This window comes from Corapipo altera, unplaced genomic scaffold (assembly GCF_003945725.1).
Source record: "Corapipo altera isolate COAL_440 unplaced genomic scaffold, ASM394572v1 0, whole genome shotgun sequence".
Taxonomy (NCBI): Eukaryota; Metazoa; Chordata; class Aves; order Passeriformes; family Pipridae; genus Corapipo; species Corapipo altera.
This window is the reverse complement of record NW_020884872.1, coordinates 64,528,459-64,549,685: the sequence shown is the minus strand read 5'-3', so window position 1 is coordinate 64,549,685 and position 21,227 is coordinate 64,528,459. Positions and strand designations below refer to the sequence as shown.

The following is a 21,227-nucleotide window of genomic DNA, read 5'->3' as shown; positions in this document are numbered from 1 at the left end:
AAAATACAATTTTTTAGTCTGCAATCAAAGAGTAAACACGCATATTTTTATTGAGATTATATTTATTGGATAAAGTCTGGAGGATATATAGAATTTGTAAAGGCTATTTATACTGCTGTCAATTTATCTTTGCAATAGAGCTAACTGATTTATCACAGTTATGTCAGCAATAATCTACTCCCAGATTTTCTAACACGGTCAGGACAGATGTACAGGCTGAGTAGATCTTTATAATAAGTCAAAGTATATACATTTTGTGGCCCCCTTGATTAATGTTCTCAGATTCACATTCACAGCACCATTCTACATCTGAAAAATTCAAAATACAGTAAAATAGGTAAGATATTCGGTAGACTCTCATTTATAAACTAGCAAGTTTCCAAAGACTGACAGATCTGGTCTTTTAATCCATTTTCATGTGCATTTCCATAAACTAAATTTTTCACATTATGGACAAGACTAGCAAAATAAAATGAAGAAGGAAATAAAAGAAAAAATCAAAAACCAAAAAAAATTCTTTTTTTTTTCACGCAGTACTGTCATTCTGTAATATCTAATGTTACTTTCAGGATCTAATTCTGTAGCATTCAAGGACAGAATAGGCCATGAAATAAAGAACCTACTTTTACTCTCTTCAGTACACCCAAGGCATACAGCACATTTTCACACAGTGGCCAGTTCGAACACATACACCTCTTTCTGGCACACAGTGGCACAGTTCATGGTGGTACTACATGGTGTCCAGTAGATATTGAGAGACAAGTGCTTTGCACTGTCATGGATATTATTAATCATAAACACAGGTAACCTCTCTTGGACTAATGAGTGTAGAAGCCTTTGTGAAAAAGAAAAAAAGCATGATTTTAGAGCTCAGTTACTGTTCTTTCTAACTTACTCAGCAAAATTATATTTATCGTTAATTTGACACATTTCTTAGATAGATTTACCAAGTGAACCTCTTGCTAGACTTTTACCAACTGTTGATATTTGGGCAGATTTAAACAAACCAAAGGCATTTTCTTCACACATTTAGGACAGAATCATATTCAACCCTTGCACAAAGGATCAAATATAATTGATGAGCTGGACTTCTCTTTCTGCACTAGTCCATTCTACATATTTTGCACTTGCTACTAAATGTGTTGTCACTACTTTTAAAGAGACTGATGATCCATTTGGAATTCAGAATGTGTATTATAAGCACAGAGTGATTTATATATAGGTATGAAGGTGACATATTATGCCCTGAGGCACAAATGCCCAGCGAGATCGCTTAAAAAGGGGCAACTCATCTCTAAAGTTATCTAAGAGTGAACAGAGACCACTTTCCTTTTCTCAGATAAGATCTTTAATAATCTTCAACAATTTTTGAGAAGTAGACTAGACAAGGAAACCATGACAAATATAAAAATCATGTGAAGGTGACTTTGCAAACTGCATCAATCTTTCCTGTACCACTAACTGCAAGAAACTTGATTTTTTGTCATTCCCTTTTCTGTGCTCTTTCTTTTTGTACCTTTTTTTTGAAAGCAAAGAGATGGTGAACAGTGCAACTTTGCTAAATTAAGCAAAAGAAAAGCCCTTCTATATTTACATTTGGTTTGTCATATACTCCATTTAAAATCTAAAAGTGCAAACCACTCACATTTTATGCTTCACATCACTGTCAGCTTGAGTATAGATTTGCCTATATTGATCTCCATGGCAATTAGGAATCATATTGAATATAGTCATCTGACTAGGTTAACAATTGACTTTGCTGTCAAAAGCAGCAACATATTATCTGCATACAATATGATGTGTTACCATTTACTGCCTCAACTTGCCTGTTTTTGGAATTTCTTGACCATTTTTGTCAAGGTTTCCATTACTACATTAAATAAGATAGGTGAAAGGCAATCAATTGTTTACTGTTTTTTTACTAGGTGGAAAAAAATAGAAATGAGTATGAAGAAGTAGAAATTAAGAAAATTATTAAACTTGCACTAACACTGCATGTATCCTATGTACAATTGCATTATATACTTCCCTCCTTCCCCTCCTCCCCAGCCCAACTTCTCCATGAACACATGATAATCTAACAGAATTAATAATTTCTATTAGAAAATACAAAACCTGTATATGAAATGTAGGAATTATGGTTAACACTCCTACTGTAGCTCCCATCAAACCATAGCATGTGTATCCTAGTTTCTAATAAGACAACCTGCTCCATTTCTTGCTTTTACTGTAAGCACATTCAGTTAAATCCTTAGATATCTAAGGATAAACTGCAGAAATAGCATAAGAGGAATCCTGAGAAAAGAAAAATACATATTTTTGCCTCCAGGGCTTAGTTCTTGAGGGGATATGTAGACATCTTTTGATGTTTATAGTTGAAGTGCTTTGTTTATCAAACATGGAAAATATACCCATGAAACCTTGTGGCAGGTGATTATTTACCTAAAGTTGCTTGTCATATTGTTGTGGTTTAACCCCAGTCAGCAACCAAGCCCACATAGCTGCTCATTCACTGCCCCACCATCAGGACAGGGGAGAGAATCAAAAGGATAAAAGCTAGAAAAGTCATGGGTTGAGATACTGACAGTTTAATAGGGAAAGCAAAAACCGTACACACAAACAAAGAAAACCAAGGTATCGATTCACTGCTTCCTATGGGAAGGCAGGTGTTCAGCCTCTCCAGGAGAGCAGGGCCCATCGCACATGTTTGGGAGGACAAACACCATCACTCTAAATGTCCCTTCCTCCTTCTTTCCTCGACTCTGTATACTAAGCATGATGTCATATGGTATGAAATGCCCCTTTGGTCAGTTTGGGTCACCTGTCTCACCTGTTTCCCCAGTCTCCTGGACAGGGTGTCAGTAGGAAAAGTAGAAAAGTCTTTGACTCTGTATAAGCCCTGCTCAGCAATAACAAAAACATCTCTGTATTATCAACCCTGCGTTCAGCACAAATCCAAAACAGAGACCCATATTAGTCACTGTGAAGAAAATTTACTCCAGCCAAAACCATCACATATACATACAAAATTAAGGGCTAATAAAAATTTTTTGCAAAGATATTTAAATACCTTTAAATGTTACCTTTCGCTGTCCTTGAGGTGCCTGGAAGTGGTCTTATACTAGACAGTGTAAGAAAAAAATCTTTTAAAGACACTGAAACAAAAGTATTCATTAAAATTCTATAAAGTATTGTTCAAAATTTTATATCATAAGTTAATCATTGTACACTGGTGTATGCCTTTTTTTGGACATACAAAATTCTACTTGAGAAGTATTGTTTTGAAAAAACACCATTTGTATACATGCAAAAAGTAGTATAAAGATACATTTGTTTATATTTTCATGTATACCAATATAGATATAGTGTTCAAATACTTTGAAAACATTCAAATGTATGTGTATATGTATGTATATATATGTATATATATATGTATAGATATGCAGCTGTATATGTATATATATGTGAATATATATATGTGTGTCTGTGTGTGTGGCTTTTATCTTCCTTTGATAAATTTTAAACATTAATTATACCCATCATATATGAAAATGATCAAGTTTTTTCCTTATTATGTAGTAAAAAAAAAAGTGAAAATGAGAAGAAAAACAATTTCCTTCTTTTCCTGCCTTTCTATCATTCACTGCTACCAGTAAATAGCAGAGAAACAATTATAGGCTTGAGAGAGAGAAAAAAAAATATAAGAAAATCAAGCTGCAAAGACTGAACATGAGGAAAAACTTGTTTGCTGTTATGAAGATATACAGAAAAACAAAGACAGGAACTTGGACAAAATTGAAGAGCAGAAGGCTAAAGAAATAGTCAGGAATGGATGAAAAAATAACAATTTCAGAGAAAACCTCAGGGCAGCTGGATACAAGACATTCAAATGAGGTGAGGTGGGTGTTTTGAAAAATTAGGAAAGAGGAGAGTTTGAACTATTTTGCTTCATGAATGGATTTTCATAATTCATATTTTTCTGTTGATTTTGAAGGAGGGTATTACTTGGTAAACGATGTAATACCTTGTAAGTTCATGAGATCAGTGTTGGCTATCTCTAATCCTTGTAAGTAAATATGAATACCAGAAAACATTAGAAGTACATATTGTACATATTGCACATATTGTATTTCCCTGTTCTGCTAATGAAGACATTATTTTAATACTTTTCAGATTCTCAGTAGACATTTTAGGGTTTTTTTTGATGTACGAATACTTTTATGACAGTGAACAACAGAACTTCCTTCATGCCCCTACTCCCTCTTTCTAGAAATAGGAGAGACCAAATAGTACTGCAGTTGAGTACTGTTGTGGGGTCAGACTTTTGTCACAGTTGTCTTTAAATAAAGTTTGTCATTTCATAAACAGAAGTTTGACTTCTGGCAGATAGCAAGTTATTACTTCTGTCTTCACCATCTGCTCTATGAAATATATATCTATATCCAAAGGGAATGTAAATAATCACTCTCCTTGAATAAAGAAATATTTCTACTTATTACCTATCTGCCTCAAAGGAAATAGCAAAGTTCCTGATGAAATTTAGCAAAGTAAAATATTAGAAGGAATGAAATCAATCTAAAAATTACTATTATTCTTATGTTTTCCTTTGAACATAACAAAATCCTTTTCAAAATCATCTTTTGAAGTACATACTTTAAAAAACTATTGAGAGACTAAGGGTATCCCTATTCTATATATTCTTCAGTCAGTTTGACTTAACATTGATCATCTTTCTTGCAATTATCTGTTTTCAAGAAAAGCTTGATATGAAACTGAACAACCTGAGGAAGACTATTAGCCCTTAATAACTAATCAGATTTGTTTCCAAGGAATGTTTTGTGATTGCTTTTATTAATTATTAAAACCAGTGATAAGATTTAGAGTATTTTTTGATTTTCTTTTTACTTTCTCTTGTTCTAGTCAGGGTAGCAATGATGTGATCTATCCAAGAAGTGTTTAGTCTCCGCTATTTGGATTCTTTAGACTGAACTCAGTTGCCCAAAGCTGTAAAATGCTTTTTTAGACCCTCCATAATATCACAGAATCATAGAACAGGTAAGGGTGAAAAGTACCACTGGAGATCATCTAGTCCAACCCCACCTTGTCAAGCAGGGTTCCCTGGAGCATGTTACCCAAGATTTTGTCTAGATATCTTTTAAATATCTGCAGAGAAGAGACTCTACAACCTCTTTGGGTAGCCTGTTTCAGTGCTCTGTCATCCTCACAATAAAGAAATTCTTTCTCGTGTTCTATTGGAACTGTCTGTGTTCCAGTTTCTGCCCATTGCCTCTTGTCTATTGCTCAGCACCACTGAGAAGAGTCTGGCTCCATCTTCTTGACATTCTTCTTTCAGGTACTTGCATGCATTGACAAGATCCCCTCTCAATCTTCTCAAGGCTGAAGAGGGCCAACTCACTCAGCCTTTCCTCATAAGAGATATGCTTGAATATCCTTATTGTAGTCATAGCCCTCTTCTGGACCCACTGCAGCAGCTCCATGTCTCTTTTGTGCTGAGGATCCCAGAGCTGTTCACAGTATTGCAGGTGAGGCCTTACCAGGGCTGAGTAGAAGAGAAGGATCTCTTCCCTCTACCTGCTGCAGTTCCTCCCAGGATATCATTGGCCTTCTTGACCACAAGGACACACTAGTGGCTTATGGATAGCTTATTATCCACCACAACTCCCAGGTCCTTCTCCACAGAACTACTTTCAAGTAGGTTGGCCTCCAACCTGTACTGGTGCAGGAGGGTATTCTTCCCCGTGTGCCATTATTGAATTTCAGATTCAGGAGATTCTCTGTGCATCTCTCCTGTCAAGGTCTTTCTGAAGATCTGCACAGTACTGTGGGGTATTGGCCACTCCTGACAGCTTTGTGTCATCCACAAACTTGAAGGTGTACTCTGTCCCTTTATCCAAGCCACTGATGAATAAGTTAAACAAGACTGGACCCAGTATTGACCCTTGGAGGGCACCACTAATTACAGCACTCCAACTAGAATCTATGTAGCCGATCACAACCCTCTGAGACCCTCATTCAACCAGTTCTCAATTCACCTTACAGTCCACTCTTCCAGCTTGCACTTCCTAAGTTCTTAGCTTAAATTCCAGATGCCCCTCCAGAATGGTATAGACATAAAGCCCTTAAATCATATCATAGAATGCTTTGTGTTCAAAGCGACCTTAAAGACCATCTAGTTCCAAACCCCCTGCCATGGGCGGGGCCACCGTTCACTGGACTAGGTTGCTTAGAGCCCTATCCAACCTGGCCTTGAACACTTCCAGGGATAGAGTATCCACCAATTCTCTAGGCAACCTGTTCAAGTCTCTCACCACCCTTACAGTAAAGAATTTCTTCTTAATATCTAGTCTAAACCTACCTTCTTTCAGTTTGTACACCTATGCGCTTGTGAAAAGTCTCTCTCCTGCTCTCTTGTAAGCCCCCTTCAAGCATCAAAATGTTTCACATTTCTCCTTCACTTCTCCAGGCTGAATAAACCCAGCTCTCTCAGCTTGTCCTTATACGAGAGGTGCTCCAGCCCCCTGATAATCTTTGTCTCCCTCCTCTGAACTTCCTCCAATATTCCTCCATTACAGTTGTCAAACCCACAGAATTGTCTTGGTTGTCCCAGGACAAAACTGGTGGCAAAGGGGCATATTAATTAGCAGCAAACTGAAGTCTTTTTGCTACTCTGGTAGCAAACTAATGTTCTAATGAAACAACAATGAAATAGCAATGATCACCTAAGCACAGGTAATCTTTACCAATCCAATAGAAATATGTTAGGTCCAGGATGATAAAGGACACTGAAATGCCTTACCCTATATTCTACACAATTTTCAATGCTTATGAAGAATCTATCAGAACTCTGAGTGTGCCAACAAGGTCTGATGGCCCCGACCAGGCTGCAAAGACCTTTCTCTGTAATTCTGCTCTATAATGGCTGCCCTCTACCAGAAGTTTGGTTGCCAGTGTTCAGGGTCATCTCTGATGTACTGCAACTGTGTAAGCCTGGATCAGACTGCTCGGACAATCATAGCATCGTATAAAAGGAGCAGCAAGAACACACATCTGGGATCCCCAGCCATGTGTCCTCTACCAATGGCCACAGGGGTTGCATTTAAGTCCAGGTTCTCCGTTCTTGCCTGCCCCTTGTCACCAGGAGGCTATATCTGGCTTTGCGCCCTGCTGATCCTGAAGCTATTACATAAAGTGGTGTGTCTTGGAGCACAGTTGTTGCTATAGCTCTCAAGGATAAACTTCCATAAGTTCTCAAGGTGATTTTGATTTCCAGATAATGATTTTCATTGATAAGGAGCAATTATTCTAGAGGTCTTTGTAGTTTTTTGTGTTGCTGCCCCTTTCCTCACCCCCCACCCCCCGCCTTAGACTATATTTTTCTCTGTCTGTCAAATATATATGGAGTGAATTTTGTTCCAATGAATTAAAGCTATGTTTTCTGGATATAAATCATCTTCTCATGCACAAATTAACTCCTTATTTCTGTTAATATATACGAGGAATGTAATGGATAGTGAAGTGTCATTTTGGAAATATAAAACTATTTAAAAACTAAAGTTAAAACAATCAATCTTTTTCACCAAACTTTCAAGGATAACTGTGCTTTTCCTATCATACAGTCCATTCAGCAAGGAAATAGAGACTTAGTTCATGTGTATAAATTGTCAAAAATAAAACCAAAAAACCCAAATCCCGATTTAAGAAAAAAAAAACTTATTCAAAATTTTATTTATTGTTCAACGGATACAGTAGTTAGTTTACACAATGCATGATGGAATTTAAGAAGTTATAAGACATTATAACAAAGACATTATAATAAAGATTTTTAAGAAAGCCCTAGCACTGAGCTATTTCATCTGACTCACTCTTAGGGAGAAAAAAAAAAGAAAAAAAACCCAGATTCTCTAGTGTAGAAAACCCTCTACCAATTCTACTCTAATTTTCATCAGAAACAGTCACTGAAATATAGCAAATGTATTATTAAAAAATAAAAAATAAATATCTTCCAAAATGAATAACCCAATTGTGAGGAACATGATTCACCCTTTTCGTTCCTTTTATGGATTACATGCTTAATAAATAAGAGAATAAATGCAACTTCTTATTTAATGTTATGAATTCAGTGTTCTCATAAAAATAAGGTGACTCCCTACTCCACTCCCCTTTCATCTACTTAATAATTTGCAGGCTCACTTTAGTTCAAAATTTGTTTAAGCCACACTTTTTCTGATTTTTCTATGAAGATTATCAGAAAATGATTCTGCAACTACTATAGATGAAAACCTTAAACCTTCAAAATGTTCTTCAAAAATTAGTTTTCTTTTTTAGAAGGAGGGGTAAAAAAAACAAGCAACATTGATTTTCTCCGGTGTGAGTCCTTCCCTTCCCACCACCTACAGTTTTTCATTAACTGCTCCAGAATGAGTCTCTGCAGGGGGACAGCCTGCCTCATATGGTGTTCCATCACAGGCTAACATGGAATCTCTCCTCTAGCACCTGCAGTACCTTCTTCTTCTCCTTCTTTGTGACTTTGGTGCCTGCAGGGGTGTTTCTACCACATATTCTCAGGTTGACTCTCTTTGAAAGGAGAAGCTTCTAGCAGGTTCTCAGAGAAGCCCACCCATGAAGACTTCCCCATCTCTGCAAATTTTGCCACACAAACCCAATACAAGGTTAAAGTTTACTCTCCTGAAATTCAGAGTTGTGTCCCTGTTTTTGTACTGCTTCCTCCTTTTAGGATCATGAATTCCACCTTCTCAGCCAAGGCTGCCCTCAGATTTAAATCCACAACTGATTCTTCCTCATTCAGGTTCAGGTAAGAACCTCTCCTTGTCAGTTTCTTGATCAACTTTGTCAGGAAATTGTCATCAATGCAATCACAGATTGCTTGTGCACCGATACGTAGTCATTTTAGCAAATTTCGAGGTGGTAAAAATTCTCTGTGAGGACCAGGACCAGTCACTGTGGGGTTTCTATTGTTTAAAGAAGGATTTATGTGCTTCTTCTTCCTAATAAGGAGCTGCATTGCAGGTAAACTACAACGACCATGTTGATTTGGGCACTAATCTTGACCCATAAGATCTCAACTGACTCTTAATCTGTCTAAAGGCAGAGTTCCATGCATTCCCACATTTCTTGTGCAGAATGTGCAACTCCCCCTACTCCATTACCAGATCTGATCTCCCCGAAGAACCTGTATCAATCCATTGTAATTCTCCAGTGATGTGAAACATGACCATATTTAGTTATTAAGTTGTTTCTAAATTAAAAATATTCTTTCCTTTATGTACCTTAAGCTTGATAAATTTTAGCAATTTTTGATTGAATTCTGATCAAGTGAAAGAGTGTATAAAATGTAAGTTTTGTCAAAACTAACTGCAAATTATGGGAGAAAAAAAGATGACAATTACTTAGAATTCTATCACTTTTGAGGTTTTTTGGTTCGCTTGGAAATATCTCACCACCCCAAAGGACTCAATTCTGTAATCCCAATGCCCATACAAAAGTGGTAGACATGAACCCGATACATTTACACCTCTTCGAAGAATCAACAATATATATTCCTTGTTTCTTGCTTCTCAACTCATATTCATGCAGGTGAATATTCAAACTTTAGAAATCAAACACAGGAAGGAAGTCTATAGTTATGTGTCTTAGATTTCTAATCTATATTGCTGAAAGTATTTTACTTTTCTACTTGTGACTATGTACTTCTTAGAACCACAATGTATTTCCTGGTAATAATAGCAGTATAACTGCTCACTCAGCAACCATACCTTTCTAATTCTTTTGAAAGAGTAACATTCATTCAAATGAATAGAAGACCTGAAGAAAAAGTCAAACTATACAGCATCACCATTTGAATCCTAAATAAATAAATAAATCCTAAAAGAAAAATTTTTTCTTTAGTAGCAAAGGAAACATGGTAATATTATTTATGATAGTCAAACAAGCAATTAACTTGACTCAGGATAGTTATATTCAATATATAAAAATATTTTTGTGCAGTCTGTTATGAATCACTGCTATGGAAAATGTCAAACCTAAGAAAATATTCTAGTAGATTAGAGAAACAGGAAATATTGCAGTTTTCAAATACCATCCTGAAAGTTTTACATGCTTTGAATTTGGAACATAAAATCTTACCTGAAGAATTGAAATCTATTTTATAAAAATAGCAATTTAATAAAACTACTGCTGAGAATAGGTTTTTTTATAATAAAGTGAGATTTATATAAACTGCTAAATTAATTTCAAAGACTATAGTTAATTTTCTGAATGTACTGGAATACATACAGTATTTGACAAGGGGAATCTAATTAAGATGAAATATCATTTGAATACTGTTTTAATCTTACTTATCTCAATCAGGTATGTATTAACACATCCTTTCATTTACATTTCAGGCATTGATTTCATATGCAGTTTCTCACAATGAATGATGACATACTGAGAGTAAGAGAGTGTAGCTTTGCTGCATTCTTACCTATTGTCATATTCACAATAAGCAAAAACTTGATTTTTTCATACAGTGAGAACAGAGGTATAAAATATCTTTAGAGTATATTTCACAACAATTTCTTCTCGGCAATTCAAAAACCTGTTTTCTTGTTCCTTTCTTGTTAAAAATCAGTAACATTTTTCTTAGTCTCTCTAATTTGTAGTGTTTAGTGTTGATTAAGTAACTTCAGAATTTTAGAGTTATGATTATTTTTATTAGTTTTATAGAGATTCATATTTTTCTTTTAGGACAACTATGGTTAGAAAAAATATTAGAAAATTTTCTAGAGCTGATTTCAGTGAAAAAAATGGTAAAGTCAGAACCAGTGTATTAAATGTAAATATTTAAATAAATATGTTTTGGAATATGCATGATCTTTTAATTAGTAGCGGAAGTTCACAGGCTATTTATTTACCTGACAGTACATAGTGTCAGGATCTGTCTTGTGTGGATCTGATTTTAATTTCTTTTAGCAGCTCACATTCCACCACAAAGAATTCTGTTCTTTGCTGTCTTTTTGTTACCCGAGTCCCAATGTGTTCAAGTAAGACTAACACAGGTGAATTTGGGACCAAAAGAGCATTGCAAGTGTGAGCATAACACAAAGGGAGAGAGTTAGATGCTAGGAAGTTTGTGTTTAAAAATTTTGATGGTTTTAGTAGTGGAGTGTTTCTATTAAAACTAGAAAAAATCAGGTATGAATGGAAGTAACGTTGTAACTAAACTAGTGAGTTTGTTGTAGGTTTGATTCCTATAGTATTAGTTGGACTAACAATAAAATTTTATTGCTTCCTTATGCCCCAACAGTATTCTGAGTATAATTTCAGACTAATCCAAAATGGGGACAGTCAATTACCATAGAATCATGGAGTATCCTCATGATCCTGTATTTCTCTGGCACATTGGTCCAGGTCTGATTTGATCCCATAAGTTCTCTGAGAGCATGATGGTGTTAGTTTATGTTTGGTTGGTTTTTTGGGGTTTTTTACTATTCTTTAAGAATAAATAATGTATAACAAAAATTGTTCTTGATTGCAGTTTTATATTTTGTTGTTCTGTTCTGTAAACAGAACAAGCTAATGTGAAAGACGTACACGGTCTCAAAGCTTACTGAAATAGTGATGGAAACCTTGGAAAACTTGATGAGGTCAAATTTACAAGTGGCACCAAACTACAGGGACAAAACAGGTGACAAGCAAAACAGTTGATAAATCCCTATTTCCAACTCTGAAAGTAGTATTTGAACAAAATGTATTATATATCAATTTTTTAATTGAACCTAAGAAGCAGTTTATATATTTTCTACAATCTGGGGAAAACTCTTTAGTAAAACATAAGTATTTTTAAAAGTATAAAAGAACACAAAGCCAAAAAAATCCATTATAAAAAGAATAACAAAACCAAAAGAGAAATACAATATGACTTGAATTTTTTATATTTGTTTTTCAGTCTACATTCCCTTGTAGTTTTTTGGTCCCTCATGGTAGGGGTCTCCTTTTTTTTTATTTTTTATTTTTTAATTTTTAATTTTCTTTTATTCTATTATTGTTCACTAGGGCAAAAAAGCCACTGAAGTAAAATAAAAGAGCTATTGACATCTTTTGGAACTCATATTATTCTCTCTATCTCCAGTTTAGAAATAAGAAAGCATTACAGAGTTTTAAAAAGGCTGGAATCAGAAATGATTGAGAAATAGAAATCAAAAGTTTTGCTTTATTCTTAACTCTTACAGTGTGCATAACTTCAGTACAGTTGGATAAAATACAGGACTAGAAAAGTTAGACACATAAAGGCACAACTTTCTAATATTGTGCTCAAAGGCACACCAGATAGGTTGGTTAATTACAAAATTTAATTATAGTCTCCATCTTACATTTTATTCCTTGAGACTTAAGCGACATTACATGAGCTCATCCATCATGTCATTCTTGCTCATCCTCCTTCCTAGGTTTTGTATATGAGATGAAATATCACTTAAAAAAAAATAAAAAAGGAAATTAAAACCTTTGACTAGATATATTTTATGCATAAGTAGAAAAACTGGGCAACTAGGACAGTGATAAACATCAGGAAAGAGTACAAGATAAACAAGAAAACTGAAATGATTCTCACAATTGATCTAGGAAGTCATTTATGCAAGGCAAAAACTTCTGAATAACAATGATAATAACTGAAAAAGCTTAGGTGCAGAAGGTGCAGAAACTCCACAAAATATGGTGATATGAATTCATAAATATTAAGATAACATCACCTTACAATTAAAAGGATAGCTAGAAAACTTTTTTTTATTTTTTACTTGAAATGTAATTTATAAGTAATCAAAGTAATAGCTGAAGAATAAACAGATATTGTCATGTAGAAGTTAAAACTGAATAAGAGAAAGACTAAAAGACTAGAATATTTGCTATAGAATCATTACGGTCTAAATGGTGAAACTTTTTAATTCTAAATTGAATCATTCCCATGCCTATAGAAGCTTGTGTTCATAGTGGTAAAAGTAAATAGTCTGAACTTTATCCTTCAATCTAGTGGGGTAATGAAGACAGATAGATTGCAGGAAATTAATTCCTGGAGATATTAAAAAAAAGATCTTAAGCATCTTGAAAAAAATCACAAAGTTGATGCTTCTTGAGTGGATAGTTGGAACAGATGACTTTCTGAGGTTCCTTCCGACATTAATTATTATATGTCTAGGATAACTAACACAACTATTTTATGTATAGGCGTAATTTAATAAAAATATAAAGAATATGTTTAAAATATTAAGAAACTCCAAATATATATGTTCCCATTGTGCTTTAAGTCTTTTTAGGGCTCTATTTAAAATGTCATTTATGACAGGGCAAAGACTTTCAGTATTTATTTACAGCTTTATGTATGACAGTATTTCTAGACTGCAGAATTAACACCAAACATTATGGTACAGTATTGCACAAAGCAGCAATGCTAGCTTATGTCCTAGAAACTAACTTATGTAGTGCTATGCCCAGAAAAATTGATCTGCACCGCTTTGCAGTGTATCTATCCTGTTTCTGGCTGTAGAATTTGTTCAGATCACAGCTAGTTCAGTGCATGGCACTGTTTCATGAAAGGTAGACCTACCTCCTGTATATTTGAACCTTTTTTGCTCAGGAAACAAGGCAACCTTAACCAGCTTTGAATTCTTAATGACAATATGAATTTACATTTAATTTAATTATAATATGTAAAGCAATACAGCAGACATTACAATTTCTCTTAATATAATAAAATGGATGATTGAAAGTCTTGCCATTGAATTTACTAGAATTGTGCTTCAATAAAAGTTGAAATTAATAATGAAGAACAGGGGATGAGAGGGAGGAAGAAATGAAACACCTATACAAAGAAGTCTCTAATTTTCTTTAAACTATTTTTAAATTGTATTTTTTATTTAAATTGTATTTTGGCTTGACAGTGTCTTGACTCACTTCCTCTTTATGTATGAGAAAAAAATCTCATCTGAAAATTGATAATGATTACCTAACTTTTAATTCACCCCTCTTGAACAAACCAAAATTGAATCCTTAAACAACTCAGCAACACAATAGAGTTTTTGAACACTGTTTTGATATTTTCTAGGAGGCCTCACTTCACAGATTTGAGTTTCCTTCTGTTTACCAGATTTTTCTATTGGACTGTAACTGTAAAAATGCAGTGTAATAATATAAGACATGCCCTCTCCTCTAAAATTCTTTACGGGTATGGAATGGAGATACAAAGCACTTAGAAAATTAAAATATATATCTGAGTAGGAGTTCGCAGAAGCATTTCTATTTTAAATACTTACTTTTAAATGAAAATTTTCTATACAATTTTGAAGTGAATCCAAAAAGAGGAAAAAGGGTAAAAAAGTGGCGAATCAAATGACAAGCACCTGAAATTTTTCACAGTATTACCATAAAAGAATCTCCAATCCCCATTTATCATTAGCGTTTTTTTCTGCTAGTCCCAAAGTAATAATCTTACTGTTTTTGAAAATGAAGTAATAAACTCTGAAAACAATATAAAAGGTATCAGTCTTTATACTGTTTATCCTACTTAATTGTTAATGTGATAGCATCTTGGAATGCAAAAATTTCTTTAAGCAAAAAAAATGTACTCAGTTTTTTTTTTCTTCTAATTTGGTATCGCAAGTATTTGGAGTTTAACCTTAGACTCAAAAGGGTAATATTGTACAGTATACTTTCCTAAACCCTATAGTGTAGTATATTGCCCTATACCCGCTAATACATTCTCTCTAGCTGTACTGTTCAGTATCTCTTTTGTGACAAGCAGGATGCAGAGCTTATTTGCATCAGAAGTGGTAGACAATTTGTATGCTTTAGTTTTATTACAATAGCAATACAAGTTAATATTGTTCACTTAAATTTACATCATATTCATTGTAGAACTATATAAAGCATTTATTATAAAATCTTTATTTGAACATTACTGTATTGTGAGCAATTATCTTTTTCTTTGATTATATAATTCTTATGGTGACATTTAAAGCAAAGCTCAATACTTGGAAAGAAGAGAACACCTTTTAAAAATCTTACACTGCTTTGTTTTTCCTTTCTTCAATGGATGCACAAGTTTTTCATTATACTAGGACTGTGTACAAATTGTTACATAGTATAAAATTTGTCAAGCAGCACAAGATAAAACTTAAGCATTTGAAATCATATCACAGTAATTCAGCATAATTTACACTCTTTTTCAAAAACCTCTCTCTGTGATAAATTCCATCAGCCCAACACCTGAGCATAAGTAAACACAGGATACCTTACTAACATGGTTTATGCCTAGGATACATTATAGTAGATGAGTCAATCCTAAATGCATATCTTTAACCTGATTTGAGTCTCCTCTCTGCCAGTGTGTCAATGGACCAGTGGGTGGGAAGTATCTTGTATCCATTATGTCAAATTTTCTTCTCTCAGACACTGTCAACTGCATCCTTACTGTCAGCTTGAAAATATCATTCATTATAAATGCTCACTAGCATCAACAACTGGTCTAACACACTAACATCTTAGGGAAATGTGTTGTAGAAAACTATCAAATTCCCATTCTTGGGAGGTCACCATTTGAAAACAGTTCATCAAACCTCTTCCCTAAACCTCCTACACTGGCACAAACAACCCTTGGGGGGAAAATTAGTATCTGAAAAATGTCATAACATACTGCAGAATTCAGATGACTCAGAAAAAGTCAAAAGTTGTTTGGTATTTCCTTAAACTCCTGACACAAGTACAGAAGATACTAAATACAATCATACCCATCTTTCTACTGTTACAAAAAATCCAAATCTACCTGAAAAGCACTAAGCCCTAGAAGGATACCGTTAGCTACTCTTAGGGAAACTATGGGTTCTTTTTCTTATACCTTAGTTGGCACAAAGAAACAGTCACCTATTTCAAAAATTTTCTGAAACACTTGGTGGTCGTTCTGGTAACAGGTTAGAACACCACTCTTTGTACTCTTCAAAATGACTAGTATGTACATGATGCCAGGTAGAATTTTGAATAGAATGAGTAAAAGATGATCTTTAGGACTTTAAATCAAAGTCTGATAGAGTCAATGGCAGGTATATATGCATTACTAATTAAATAATACATTGTGTGATTTATTTCACTTATATAAACTATGGATCACCTTGTGTTTTCTTGAATGCTCAGTTTGTATTTTATTTAATTTTTTCTAATACATTTCTTAAAATAGATTTCATTTTCCCCAAAATAGGATTAAAGAACAAGACGATAAGTAAGCAGTGACCAAAAAAAAACAACCAAAAACATTCTTTCCCAGTCTACATTTGTGAAACTGAAGGCATTTTTGCGAATTTCATTTCCATTTGTCTCATTTTGTATTCCTTCAGAAAACAATATCTTTTGGATTTGTTGCATACTTTCAGAATTACACTTTAACTTATTTAGTGCCATCTCCAGTTATGGTTGACTTACAGAACTGAGGGATAGGGAAACAAAAAATATTACTGCTGTCACACAACAAACACAAGAATAATGTAAAATATAAAGAAAATGTCATTTAAATGCAAGGTTTTGAAAGGAAAGAAAGTGATTGATAGCAGTTCTAAACTCTACAAGGCAGGCAAAGAGTTGGGAATTTACCAGCAGTTCTACAATTAATTAGCATACAAATATCAGTATTTCCCTGTGTGGAACATGTGGTATAGATTGATGCATACATTTTATAAGTCAGAAAAGATAGTTCAAAGTCGTCTTTACGTATGGTCCCAGGCTGTCTGCGCATTTAACATAATACAACTTTCTAATTAAATACACTAATTAAAAATTTGTGAAATATCAATAGTACAACATGTATTTGATACAGCTATTTTCCATACGAGATTATTAGTGTATTTATTTGTTAATATATTAAAATGGACTGAAGATGCTCAGAAACTAGCAGGATTAACACTCTTGGAAGTGTGTACATATATTAATGAGGTTATCAGTTACCATCCTTATACATAAAAACTACTCAAAATAACATATTATTTACTGAGCAGAAACATTATTTTGAACGTTTTCCTTCTGTGCAGCACTGCTGATTAATGCTGGTGTTTGCTTATGGATCTGAACTTTACATTATGGCATGTATCCTTGATAACAGTCACATACTGACTCTGTTAATTATGAAAAGTAGTTGATGTATAGAGCAAAAATCTTATTATGGAGCACATAATCATCATGCTGTACACATCTCAACGTATTTTATTTCAGAGTAATTTCAGTTTGGTCATATGGACGGAATGCACATTTGCATCTGAAGATCAGTTTTTATTTTTTTCTCTTTTTATTCCTGTACAAAGCAGAAAGCTCTGTGAGTAATCTTTGTCCCTGTGGGTCCATTTGATCATCAATTGAGGACCCATGTTATTATTTGTATGCTATATAAACTGCTTTGGGACTGATGCATGAAGAGCATTATCAAGGTCTAAAGATAGTTGCAAGTGACTGTGTATCTGCAATTTTTGTCTCAGAAGTTCAACATTTATTTATATATGTATACATATATGTGTGTATGTGTGTGTAAATAATACTTTGGGGCATATAATCCATATAGTTGATCATCTGCATTCCCTTCCTCTGGCTGGGATAGTGGTAATTTTCTTCTGTTTGGTGCTGTGCTTTAGATTTGTGACTGAAACAATGTTGGTAAAGCAATTGTTCTAGCTATTGCTAGTGCTTGCACAGCATCAAGGCCTTCTTTGTTTCTCAACCTGCTCTACCCTGAACAAGTAGAATAGGGACTGGCAAAAATTTGGGAGGGGACATAGATAGGAGAGTTGACCCCAATGGATCAAAAGGACATTCTATACTATATGACATTATGCTCCGCAATAAAATTGGGGCATAATTTCTCTGAAGGAATCAGTTCAAAGACTGTCTGAGCATTGGTCTGTTTGCAGGAGGTGGTGAGTCATTGCCTTTGCATCACTCGCTTGTTTATGAGGGATTGTGAAGTGTGGTGGGTTTTTTGTTTAGATGGTTGGTTTTTTATTTGATTGGTTGGGTTTTTTTCTCTTCAATTATTAAAATTAGGATTTTCTGACTCACAAGGTTTTGTTATTTTGCTCTTCTGAATCTTTCCTCTGTTCCTCTGTGGGGGAAGAGCAACCAACTGGTGGATGCTTAGTTGCTGGCTGGGGTCTGTCCAGTACATCTCAAAATTCCCAGTTTAACAAGTCATAACACAGCCAACATGGAAGGAAATAAATTTATGAAATGCTATTGAGATAAGAGAAATGAGGCTATAGACAACATTAGTCAGTTCTGGGGAAAGAAATAACATTTTGTGCAGAACTGGAGGTAGGAGTCTACTGAGGCAAGAAGTTCTTACAATTTTTCACATTAACAACACAGAAATATGATTCAGATGTTGACTCACAGGATATTTATTTCATTAATATGAAATTACTTGCCATTTATATGCCTGAAAAGACATTGAATTAAAAACTGATATTTATTTTGGACTACAAGTCCTGAGTTTTGTCCACCTAAGGTGCAGGAACCATTAGAGGCTGATCCAAAAGTTTGTTGATGAGAAAATTATGCAGGATTGAGAGAGCTGTGAAGCTCACAGTAGATTCTTAACCTTTGGTCCCTAAAGGAAGTAATGGAACCAGGGAACCTTTTACCAAGATCTAGAACACTCATTACAATTCACATAGAAGTAGGAGTTTTGGAACACAGAAAATGGCATGTGTGCATTCTCTAACATAGATAATAAAATGCATTTGGGATTTTTCCCTCATTAAGTTCCAGGTTTAGAGATTTAAATTTATTTATTTCTACCTATAATGTAGTGAACTAATTGTGTTTTTCTTCACTATCAGAAATTATATTTCTGGAAATAGAGAACAGACACCATTATTCTTCGCTACTGCAGACATTCAGATAAGGGTTTTTCTCCAGATTAAAAGGGAACATTACAAAACTTTAAATTATCAACCATTATCAGGATTGTTTGTTCTGCCAGGAGTCCTCCTCCCTGCAGAGCATTTTCACAAAGTTTTTCAGTGAATTTGCACAAAATACTACTTGAGGTCTAAGAAGCTCAGTTTCTATGAAGACTACTGTTACGGTAGAAAAAAGATGACAGATAAAATTTCACTGATTTAGAATTTCTATAAACACTAACTTCAGCATGATTTTCTATTCATTGTAATTTCTGAGATTCAATTTATTCGTACTACATCATCCTATCTACAAATGTTTAGTTTACGAGAAATGTAGATTTAAACACAGTATGGCTAATTTTGAAAATAGATGGCACTGATCTATAAGCTAATGACATATGGTAGTTCTGGGTTTATAGAATTTAAGGGAGTTGTTCTGAAATAATGTAATAAGTAATTAAGAAAATTAGAATAACTATGTGCACATTGTTCAGCATTTCTTGGATTGGATTAGATTTCATCAAATGAAATACTAATACTGAAAGCAAACAATAAGTGATAATACATATGTTTATATATAGTTTAAACAACAGATGGTATTTTCAGAGAAATATTGAAAATTAAACTGCCTGGTTTCTCATAGGATGATATGATTTGATCTGTAGGAATGAAATGAAAAACTCATTAAAGAGAGTTTAAAAGAGAATTAGAGCTAGAATCAACTTTTGATTTCAGCATGAACAAACATTAAAAAACTTTTTCAGAGATTTTCTTTTCTACTGGTGGTAAAATAAACCTTAGGTTGTCAAACTTAGTGTACATTTTTGAAATAAACAGCTGTAGAGATATAGCACATCTTTTTCAGGCACACTGTTCATTTTTCTTTATTTGTTTGCTTTTTCCCCATAAATTAATTCTCCACAGAGTGGAAAAAAATGCAAAACTTGAATTACTTTTTCTTCAATATGAAGTTTAACAATGACGAGTACAAAGTCCTACCTCTGTGTCAAAATAAGTCAAATAAGCTGAAGAACCCAGTAGGGGCTAAGATCTGTGTGTCTGAGGAGCAGTCATGCTGAAAGAGACCTGGAGGTCCTGGCAGAAAACAAGCTGCACATGAGTCAGCACTGCAAAAAAGGTAAATTTGGATCCTGATCTGCATCTGCAGGGGCATTTTTAGTGGAGATAGAGGCATTGAAAGTAGGGAGTTGGAACTAGATGATCTTGAAAGACTCTTCCAACCCAAACCATTCTGTGATTATCATTCTAATCTATTCATCTTTTTTCAGATCACACCTGAAGTACTGTGCTCAGTTCTGATCCCCATAAAAGAAGAAAGGTATGTATAGAGTGTCAAAGACCAGGAAGATGATCAAAGTACTGGAGAAGCTGCCTATATGGAAAGACTAAAGAAGTTAGGTCTTTTCTCCCTGGAGAAGAGAAGATTCAGGGGGGACTTCGTAAAATATCCAGTAAAGGTGACTACACAGGCGATGGAGGCTCTCTCTTCACAAAGAGTCACATGACTTGGTCGCTCATTCAGGTATATAGCTGATAGAATCTCATGTGCAAACTCATGTCCTCCCCCACAAACAGATTTCTTTTAATATATATCTATATCAACTTAATCAGATTTCAAACACACAATATCAGGAATTAGCTTTATGTTCTTCCACTTTTCTGACAAAATTTGTCTTGTGTTTATACTTGTTATTTGAATCTCATCACAAATTTAGAATTATTTTGAATCTTTGCAATGAAACATACATGTTGGTATGGAGTGATCAAGTCTTGAACCTTTAAGATGCCAGATAAGCTGGAAATCAATCTACTGAAATAAAACATTGATTTATTAGTGTAGTGTGTTAAAAGTAATTTTTTTTCATACAAAATTTTCTCAAATATTTATGAATTCCATGTCATTTCTTGTGATTCAAATTTCACAGGCTTGATAGTGTGATGAAAGTCTGATCTTAGATGAGATTGTAAAGATCTTTAAATCTCTTGCTTATACAGAACCCCAGTGAAGGTGGGGTGTGAGGTCCCTCCAAATCTTCTGGATTTTGCAAAACCTTAATCTATGGTATTCAAGAACTTAAAACTTTTCTTTGTTAATGAGTAATTTTCATTTTAATTTTGTCTCTTCAAAAATTAGTAAAATTAAAAAATTATTGGAGGGTCCTTCCTAGGGAAAATTAAGAAAATCTGAGCTAAGGACAATACTTCAGAAATTCTTGTTAATGACTATTAATTTTTTGGTGGTTTTAATGTTCTGTAGGA

General features: G+C 34.2%; 1 long non-coding RNA gene across 1 annotated transcript; it reads left to right on the top strand.

Moving 5' to 3' along the window:
* Positions 1–5,307: 5,307 nt before the first annotated feature.
* Positions 5,308–20,414, top strand: LOC113942935. The gene is made up of 4 exons (XR_003526118.1): positions 5,308–5,353; positions 5,462–5,543; positions 8,756–8,833; positions 20,237–20,414. It is a non-coding gene; the product is annotated as an uncharacterized LOC113942935 (long non-coding RNA).
* The last annotated feature ends 813 nt before the right edge of the window (positions 20,415–21,227 follow it).